Below are 10,459 nucleotides of genomic sequence, written 5' to 3'. Positions count from 1 at the left end.
ATTCTGCCCGAAGACAGGTAGGTGCCTGGTAACACCAAACACCCGATTGCAATTTTTTGAAAGGGATCTGTGTTGTTTTCTGAGGAGGCCTGTATCGTTTTTTACAGGCACTAATCAACTTTGAGGACACACGCACACAAAACGCTCGACTAAAACTGGACTATCAGCATTTCGTTACCTCGTGCAACGGCTCTGATGGGAAATGTAGTCTTACATCAGGCAAAGCACTGCTTCCATTGTCTAAATTGCACTGCCATAATCAACTTGTCAAATTTCTTAAGGGTTCGATCAATTGCCGTAGGTGTAAAAACAAGCTAGTTACACACTATGACAGTGTTATGATGTTATGTGTTCAGATGCAGTCATCATCCCTTTTAAAACCTGAATACAGTGATCCCTCCTACTTCGCGGTCTCAGATACCGCGGTCTCAGTACTTTGCGGGTTTTTCCAGGATAATTTAAAAATATTTAAGTAAAAAAAACTTTTAAAAATGTGCAAAAATGGAAAAAAAAAATTGAAACAAAAAAGTACATTGTGCAGTACTCTATTCTTCAAATAACTCAGTAATATTAGTTAATAACTGTTAAGAATTCTTCAAGCGTTAGAGTTCGTGATGTATTTTATCCTATTTTGAAATTCATGCTTTTAATTTGTCGGGTCGCGCTGCGTTTCCGTTTCCTATTTTAAGCTCTCTGTGTGTCATTTGCCTCGTTACGGTGACGTATGAATGACAACGTATGGTCATATTTATAGTTTATTATCATTTACTGTATGTTGATAACGCACGCTACTGCCTATTTTTAGTAAGCGATGAGTGTTTATTCTGTGTATGTGTTCGTTTGTGTAAAGGTTGCACTTTATAGTAGTAGTTGTTCTTAGTTGTTGCTAACCCGCTAATGTCGGCTAAAAATACAGTCAATTCATAGATTCAAGTTCGGCTGTAAAGTGTTTATATGTTAGTTGACTGATTTTAACATTGTTGTTGATTTATTATTCAACAGATACTACGTGATACACCATACTTGCGCACTCTTTCACCGGAGTCTTGTGCAGATAACCAGTCCTGAGAACAAATTCTCAACAAACTCAGGAATATTCGCTATTTAATGAATATACAATAATGTTAATAATTTTAATAAGGATAATGCAATGTTAAATAATAGGAGAAAGGAAATAAAATACGCAAAAAAATACAAAAAAAAAAAAAAGGATTGTTTACGGTTCCTGCGGCCAAATTTTTCGCGTACTTAGAATCAATCAATCAAATTTTATTTATATAGCCCTAAATCACCGAAGTCTCAAAGGGCTTCATAGAAATCTAGGAACTGATACCCTACTTCGCGGGTTTCAGACTTCGCCGGGGGTTGACCGGGGATTAACCGCGAAGTAGGGGGGATCACTGTATTGGCAATATTCAGATTTTGAAAGGTCATGTAAGCACATGCAAAAACCTGAACATGCTCCTCTTTGTGTTTAAAAAGGACATTCGAAGGTTAACGGCATTTAGTGCATCGAGTCTTTTCTTTTTTGATGGGTTCATTCAATACTATTAAGTTCTCATTATTTGCCTCTTGGAGTATACAACGATAAACCAAATCGGAAATAAACTCAGGCAAATTATGCCACGTCTTCTTTTACAATACAGAAACAGCACAATAAGATCACCAGATAACAATTAAAACAAAAACCAAGGCAACTCAGCATGTGAAAAAGCTGTTTTGTAGTGCATCAGGTAAACAGATTGTTGTTATGCTTGCTCTGGAACATTCATGCCATTTTCTCCACTGTTCGTGCCAAGCTTGTGAATAAAGTCCCTTTGAAAATTGGCACCATACAGCTCCACACAAATACAGTAACAAGCATGCGCTTCTGAAGCAAGAAAATAGTTCAGGCTGTTCAAGACAATCTGAGGATTTTCAGTACAGTTTACACTGAAATCAACTGTCCTCTGTCACAATCTCTGACTTGCCTTTGCGATGCTACGTCGTCCGCATGTCAGTGTTGCAACTTGACCCGAGCTCAGTTTCTGTCACACCTCTTGCAAAACAGTTGTCAGAGATGCCACTCAAAGCGAGTCCAATTTCCTTGTGCTCATTTGGTCCAACTGACCCATTTCCCTGCCACCCTCCTCTATTCCTTTCTGTTCCACCGAACCCATTTACCGACATGACCCCACATGACCATACGTCGTTTAGGCGTCGCTTTCGTGCGTCGCATCTCAAGGCTAAAAAGGACCTCCAAAGAAAGACTTGGTTGCAAGCAAAAATGACAAATTTAACAGAAAAGTTAAGGGTTCAAAAACATTTCCTTACAAATAAAGCCAATGACTGCTGCGCCTCCAACATTGGCGAGACATCCAGTTTGGGAAGAAGCTTCACCCGCTGTTTTAAGTGAAGCAATCTTTTAAACAATAAATAGACAATGACTACGTTTTGCCTTTGGAGTTATACAGTAGAGTATGGACTACTCGGGACTTGGATGAGTGTGAAGTAGACTAGCAGAAGATCCCAGGGCAAATGGTTTTGATACTGTAGAGCACAGGTCGAACTCCAGTCCTCGAGGGCCAGTATCCTACATGTTTTCAAACCCTTTCCCTCAAAAACACCTGATTCAAATGATTGGGATCGTTTTGAAGCTCCTGCAGAGCTTGCTAATGAGCTAATCATTTGAATCGGGTGTGTTGGGGAAAGAAAACCGGAAAACATGCAGGATGCCGGCCCTCGAGGACTGGAGTTTGACACCTATGCTGTAGAGCAACCAAAATAAATTGGTGAATAGCCTGGAAAGTTTACAAAATTGTGTTTTTTACTTTGAGAATTTGTTTTGGCAGCCCAGAGCGTGTAATTAATTCACAGAGAAAAACACCTTCATAGCAAGAGCTCTGCCTTCACGTGAGCATATTACCGTGGATCCTCTTTTCATCAATCATTTGTATAAAACTGCTCAATCTAGGAAGTAATCCCGCAGCTGTTTCCCACTTGAGTGCACACAGCGAACACGTGATGTCCGCCGTCCGCTAATGTCTTGTCACTTAGCAACTGCCGTGTGATTGTATTCTGCCTTCTGGCTGAATGATTGTGCTCACAACTGCAGGGAGAGAGTCTTGACATTCTCTCCCACTTTCACGGCATTCAGGTTCTTGCTTGGACTCCAAATAAAACAATTCACTTGCACTTGGGGAGCACAAAGCTTCCCCAGTCGGGAGCAAATTAAAGCTATAACCTCGTAAACATCCCCCATTCCATTTTGCCCGACTCCTGTATCAGTCCTTTTCCTTGAGCAGCCATCGCAGAAGAGGTCCAGCAGGCGAAACGCACAAGTGATTCTATTTTGACGAGTGGCAGCGGGCGACTCGCGGCGCATTGTTTAGCACGTCCCGCTAGCTGATGCGTTTGCTGACATCTCGAACCCGTCCCTTGCCTCTGTCTCCTCCCGCTTCAAGGCCATCACCACGGTGCCTGTCCCCAAGCGCGGACCCTCTACAATTTGCATATCGACAGAAACGGTCCACGGATGACGCAGTCAACACCGCCATTCACACGGCGCTAACGCACTTAGAGGGCAAGGTCACGTACGTAAGAATGCTCTTTGTTGATCAGGGCTCAGCATTCAACGCAATCATCCCTGCCAAACTGACGGAGAAGCTCCTTGCACTTGGGCCTCTGCAACTGGGTGCTGAACTTCTTCACAGACAGACCCCAATCAGTCAGAGTCCACAACCGCACATCCAGCACCGGAACCGTAAGCACAGGGACACCCCAGGACTTTGTGCTGAGCCCCCTGCTTTACAAATTCTTTACCTATGACTGTGTCGCTTACTCAAACAACACCAGCATAATTAAGTATGCAGACGACACTACAATCATCGGGCCGATCAGCGGTGGGGTCGAGACCGCATATGGGAACGAGGTGGCAGACCTTGCGGCCTGGTTTCGCAGCAACAATCTCCACCTCAACACGGACAAAACCATAAAACTGATCATCGAGACAAGGAGGCAGGTGGAGCCGCACAAACCACCACCGTTCATCAATGGGACTGAGGTGGCGAGGGCGAAAGCCTTCAAATTCCTCGGCACCTACATCGGCGAGGATCTCACCTGCTCCCACAACGCTCCACAGATCATGAAGAAGTCCCATCAAAGACTGTACTACCCACAAGCCATGGGGATTCTCAACATATCCCTCACGCACTAATCTGCCTCTTACTACATGCATAAATAATATTCTGCACTACTGTACATGATCTTTGCGCTCTATTATTAGCACCATTCTTTCTGTTAATGTTTTATTGCTCTTTATTGCTATTCTTATTGCTATTTATTTATTGCTCAAACATGGAATGTAGTCTGCTACTCAGGGAAGTGAACGGATTAAGAATTTCACTGTGTGGTATACTATAATACTATACACATGACAATAAAACTCTTAAATCTTGAAGAAAATATGTGGGATTCCGGAAGATGAGATTTATTCTGTTTTGCTATAGTTTTTATATCGTTGCCAAAATGTTGTTGCGTCTTACACGCGGTCACATAGAAAATACCAGAATTAGGCCCTAAGATGAGGGTGTGGCCCATACCGGGGTGCGTCCTATATTCGGGCGATCGGAATAAAATATTCCCCCCCCCAAATGGTGCAGTCGTGCAACTTACCTGTCTTGGCACATGGGAGAACATACCCCTAGGCGAGTTGGTGGATTTTACACCACCAAGCTCACCTTAGTATTGATGATTGTGAATGCTTATGACTGTCAGGGTCATTGAAAAATAGCATTTTTACAAGGAGAATTCTTTAAGAGAGGAGGTTTTTATTAGTTTGTTTCTGAGGGCCCCAAGTACCAGGTGTCACCCACGCTAACATCTGCCAAAGTAATAAAATGACGGACGACTCCCAACCGTCATGTCACATTGTGTTTCACTGTCACCTTGGCCTTGTATTTGTTCGGGAAAGTTGTTTTGGAGTTCAGCGACTGGCAATTTGCAGTCCCGGGAGAGAAAGCATCACTGCTGTGTTCTTGGTGTGACAACACACAGTTGCATTGACGGCTGAACAGCGGGCCGTTTGAATGCCATTCTGTCTTAAACTAAAGACTACCTTTCAGTCGCGGCAGTCACGCTAATTGAACAAGTGCCTCAATTGCATGTCTGTTCAGCCACAATAAGCTAGGTAGCAGCAAAATATCACAGTGAAATATCACTATAAAACTGAAGTGTTGTCATGCCAAAAACCCCGGGCGACGAGACATCCCGTTTTAACCTGGACAGTCCTAATTTTGAGTGTCCTGAGCCCCGGTGCACTTCGCCAGCCCCATTGTGATGACTTGAAAAAAATCAACGACCACGCAAGTGAAGTGAACCTCGTAATGCATTACAAAAGTCATGTAATTTCTGTAATGCCTTACTTTTACTGCCGCGCAGTAATGTAATATATTACACTCAAAAAATGTGTAATATTATACTCGTTACAAATGAGAGTAAAGTAATGCCTGCAATGCATTTTTAGCCTGAAAGTGGTGGGGGTTTTTTTTCCAAAATTCGCCAAAAACACAGCAAGATCGGAGGAGAAAAGCAAGTTTACTTGCAGATCTGCGACAGCTGACGCGAAACATGGACAATATGTACCTCCTTGCGGCCCACGGGCCATTACTTTGACATATGCGGCCTAATTCAATGCACCAAACTGCAACAGCTACTCCGTAAGCACATTGCGTGGAAATACTTTATTACAGGTATTTATTTGACAAACCAAAAGCAGAACAGCCACAAGGGTTTGCAAACTCTACTACACGGGTACAAAAGCAGGCAAAAAAAAAACCAACTTGACTGGCCAGTTTAGTGCTGTTTAACTGCCATCCAGGATAACATTTAGCATTAGCTAAAGTGATGACACATCTGCCTGTCATCGGACTGACTAGCTATTAAATTTGCTCTTAATTCCTGCCGAAAATTAATTGCATGTTTCATTTTCAGCCAACTTAACATGTCCCATTTTTTATTTTTGAAAATGTGGCCACCCCAGCCAAAAGGCCATGGAAGATAAAGCGGAAATGTCGAGTCAGGCTAGCAACATGATGTCGTCTGACAAACACATCTGTTTGAAAAGAAGTGTTAAGTGCTCCTGCTTACATCGTTTGTCACTCATTGGCGCTAATAAAACATGGCACAGCCATTCTTGTGAGTTCTCCCACAGCGTTTTTCATGACTTCAAAAGGTGATTGAAAGTGGCAAGTGATGGATTTTGGATTAATGAGCAAGGTCGCAGAGCTGCTGAAGAGCTTGTGTCGAGCTGTTGACATTTGGTGTAGCGTTCGGTTTTATTCTAGGACGGCAGGCTATCTTTGCAACAACAAGACCATTACATTCACTTTTTCCCACAGAGAGCTTCTTTTTTTTTTTTTATGGCCGGCTACACATCGTTTTTCTCCCGTTTTTCTTACATCTGCATGTAAGAGAGGCTCGTCATTCCTGCTGATTGAATTCAAACGACCCAAAACAATTTATATGAATCTCGCTATGTATAGTTTTGATTTGATTTAAACACGTAAAATCCATCTTAAGCAGTTCGGAGTCAATATTTATCTAAAGATATGATGAACATAATTTGAATATATTTCTTAATACACACACAGCAAGGGGTTCAGCAATTGATTCAAACTAATTATCTAATGAATCAATATTAGCACCGCGGATGGGTTTTGCTTATTCGACCAACCAAATCATCAATCAGGAACGCTGACAACGGTGGGCCAGCTAGCTGACCCTGTGAGGCAAATCTTAAATCCGATTGGTTGATCAATAGTGTCAGTTAGACGGCCTGGGTGAAAACCTTGGGATTCGGCAGCACATTGAGCACATATTTCAAACTGGAGGCCCGGGGGCCACATCCGGCCGGCCACATCGAAATGCTGCTGCTCTCGACATAGGTCAGCAGGGACTCCAGCTGCCTTGCGTTATCCCATGGTTTCCTCTGAATAGCAAGACGAGGCGAGTCTATTTAAACACTATCTCCTTGACCTCTTAGAGCACGGCCGCGGGGATCTGCGGGGATCGACCGGATTAACCGCTGCCTCGTGGCTAAACTGATTCATAAGAAATAGCAGCTACGCATTGAAAAACACCCATAACGGCGCATTAGCATTGAAATGAGGCAGAGATTTTTGTCAAGGGGGAACTTCTAGGTCACACACAGACAAGAGCTTAATCCATCCAGCCGGGGGGATTTGCTCATGTCAACGGCGCTCAAGTTCTTTTATGAAGAGAGGCCCCTTGTTTGTTCGGGTGCTAGAAGCAGTCCGTTGTAGAAACGGCAAGCGGAAAATGTCAAATCTGCTACAAAGACGGCTCCCAAAAGTTTTAGCCAACAACTGGCTTTGTGACTCGGACTGGCAGGACGTGTTGGAAAAGCAAAATATTCTACACCTCCATGTAAATTCAGGGATGTATCGAAATACCATCCGTGTTTGCCGTAAGTGAACACGTTACATTTAGTCATTATTCATTTTGTCAGTTTGAGTATTTTCTTTTTTTTACTGCAACATACGTTTTACTTTTATTTACGCATTTTTGTTTCAAGTGAATTTCATTTTCACTCTTTTGCATTGAGCAACATTCCGCGCGCTATTTTCATTACTCTTTTTTGCTTGCTCTAGTCATGCTCAAAAGTTGACATATCCTAAGGTACCTTAGAATAGCTTGAACCTCTAAGCACAACTTTAAAAATCACCAGGTTGTGCTCAAACATTTACAGCCCTCCTAGGGCACAGGTGTCAGACTCAAGGCCTGCGGGCCAGATCAGGCCCTTCGCATCATTTTATGTGGCCCGTGAATACCCCTTTCAAGTTTTTGGCGGCCTCTGATTTCAAAATGTGTAAAATGTATTTTAATTCACGGTCACAATGGACAGAGGACAAAAAACAAAAAACAAAACCATTTATACATCACTATTATATTTCCCTTGGGCCTCACCGATTGAAAAGCTGCAGCACTGAGAGAAATGCAAACCCCACAAGGAAAGTCCAAAACCTGAATTCAAAGATGAGTGCGCTAACTACTCATTGATAGGGAATGATAACAGACCAATTACCCCCACGCCCCCCCCCAAAAAAAGCTCAATATACATGTTTGTTTTCCCAATGAAAACAAAACCTAACTAAAGCTGTCAACTATATATCTTCATCAATCTCTTGCCTATTCCAGCTTGATAAAATGCAAATAGTTTTCCCCGAATCTTTTGAATTTGAAGCAACAGGTTGAAAGCTTCGCCTCAAGGTCAAACCTGCATGTTTTGCTCAAACAACATGTGATGGCTCACTGAAAACCTTATTTGCGGGTTCACAAAGCGCGTCACAAAACATTCAGTAAATGTTATTTTATTGAAATGTATTCGTTGGAGCCATTGTCACTATGCCCAAATGTCCTTAAAACCCTCCAGTTGCTCCTGATGTCTGCGTCATCAATAGTAAATGAATAATCAATGTAAAGTGCTAAGGTAGAAAAGCGTCGTGTAAGTGAGAGGCCGCGAGTGAGAGGTTGGACATGCTGTGCTTCCGTTTATATGAAGTCTATTGCTCACGTTAGTTGTACTATTTATTTTTATCATGAAAACAATGTCATCTTTCTTATAGACGCCATATAACAGTGGAGGGGCTAAAACTAAGTCTTCTGTGCTGTGTACCACTCATTCGCAGGTAAATGGCATGGCACTATTAGTGTAAATATCCCTTATTCGATTAAAGACAGTTCGATATCAAATCGCACTGACTCTGCGCCATTTTGAGACCGCACAAGTGGCCTGTTTAACTTTGTTCCGCTAGGAAGCGCCATTGTGCAGTCTAATCATTCGTTTTGGCTGCCGTCTGCAGAGTATTTCCCGTTTTATTTCTTTATAAAAACTATAAAATCAGGTCATCAGTCAGGTAAAAAAAAAAAAAAAAAAAGATGAAAACAGATTACATTGACTACATTGTGGAGCACTTGTGTTAAAACTAAGTTAAAAACCACTATACGATCACTATCTCGCCTCTGTGTGGTGTGTTCATGACGGGATAGGCAACAGGGTTGCATGAGGTGGTTCACTTTACTGCGCACGTGAGTGATATACGGCAGGGTTAGGGTTAGGGCCTTGGCACGTGTACTCGTAAGGCAGGTACGGTTCAACCTTGATTGTCATCATTTCTTTGATGGCAGCGTCAAACTCCTCAGAGTTGCTGTAGTCCACCGTCATGACATGAGGGCTGCGGCGACACTTCTATTGACGTGGGCTTTCCTTTGAAGAACTCGCGATTGAGCGAGCTGTGAGGAGGTTTAAACTTCGGTTGCGGGAAGACACAGCCGTTGGCTATCGCTTCCAATGGGGCGGGGCCTTCACAGGGAAATCCGAAGCCGACGAAGAGCTTTGCTTTGCGCAGCAGCTGCTGAAGCTAGTGCTGGGGCAGTATGCTGCGATTCTTGACAAAAGCAGGAACCTCTGCTGGTCTCCGTGTCTCGTAGTACACCGTGGCGCGCACCTCCATGTATTTGGGGAGAATCTGCAAGAAACCTTCTTTGCCCTGAAGCGTCCACATGCTGGCCTCCTTCCCGTACACCACCGCCATGCTGTTGACTTTGCTTTGCTGGATGCTCCTCTTTTCCGTGTCGTTGAGCTCCACCGACACGAAGCCCGCGAAGGAGTTGTCTGGCGTGTGAGGGAACATGGTCACGTACCGCCTGGCGTTCAGATTCCAATAGCCCCAGTTGGCCCGGTAGCCGCGCAGAGTGGCGTACTCCTCGGGGTTGTAAGCTGGCTCCGTCCCAAATGCGTCAATCACTCGGATGTGACATTTGTGTCTCCTGAGCGAGAGCCCCATGTGCTGCTTCATCTGCTGCAGGCTGTGGTAGTCCGTGTAGATGAGGTCAAAGGGCAGAGGGCCAGTCAGTGGGCAACTGCCTCTGCCGGGGGGCACACCCAGGAAGCTCTGGAGCTCTTTGACAGACACGGAGATTTTGAGTTTATGTCCTAGAACGTGGAGTGTGGTGAGGATATCGGCCCCCTTTAAGCACCTTGGGGCTGAAAACATCTCCGGACTCCTCTGTTACGAAGCCAACATGGATGAGGATCTTCTTCTGGTCCCGCCACCGGTGCTCCAGTTTAGCTTCGAGGCGGTTGGCAGCTGCGGTCCACTGCGGCGCCAGACGACAGATTCAACACCAATGTGGCGAGGCGAAGAAACCACACGTCGCTGTGCTAGTGGAGATCTTTACACTTTGCATGCCATCACAAAAGTGATACAAAAAAGTCCAAAACAGCAAAGACAAAGCCAACAGGTTCAAAGCATCAAAGGATCATAGCAATATATATATATATATATATATATATATATATATATATATATATATATATATATATATATATATATATATATATATATATATATATATATATATATATATATATATATATATATATATATATATATATATA

At 43.3% G+C, this 10,459-nt stretch overlaps 1 pseudogene; it reads right to left on the bottom strand.

Annotated features, from left to right (window-relative positions):
* Positions 1-8,353: 8,353 nt before the first annotated feature.
* Positions 8,354-10,173, bottom strand: LOC148427909 (alpha-1,6-mannosylglycoprotein 6-beta-N-acetylglucosaminyltransferase B pseudogene; annotated as a pseudogene).
* Between the last annotated feature and the right edge of the window lie 286 nt (positions 10,174-10,459).

This window comes from Hippichthys cyanospilos, chromosome 2 (genome assembly GCF_059441005.1).
Source record: "Hippichthys cyanospilos isolate Australia breed blue-spotted pipefish chromosome 2, RoL_Hcya_1.0, whole genome shotgun sequence".
NCBI classification, from domain to species: Eukaryota; Metazoa; Chordata; class Actinopteri; order Syngnathiformes; family Syngnathidae; genus Hippichthys; species Hippichthys cyanospilos.
The sequence above is the reverse complement of the archived record's forward strand: the minus strand, read 5'-3'. Positions and strand labels throughout refer to the sequence as shown.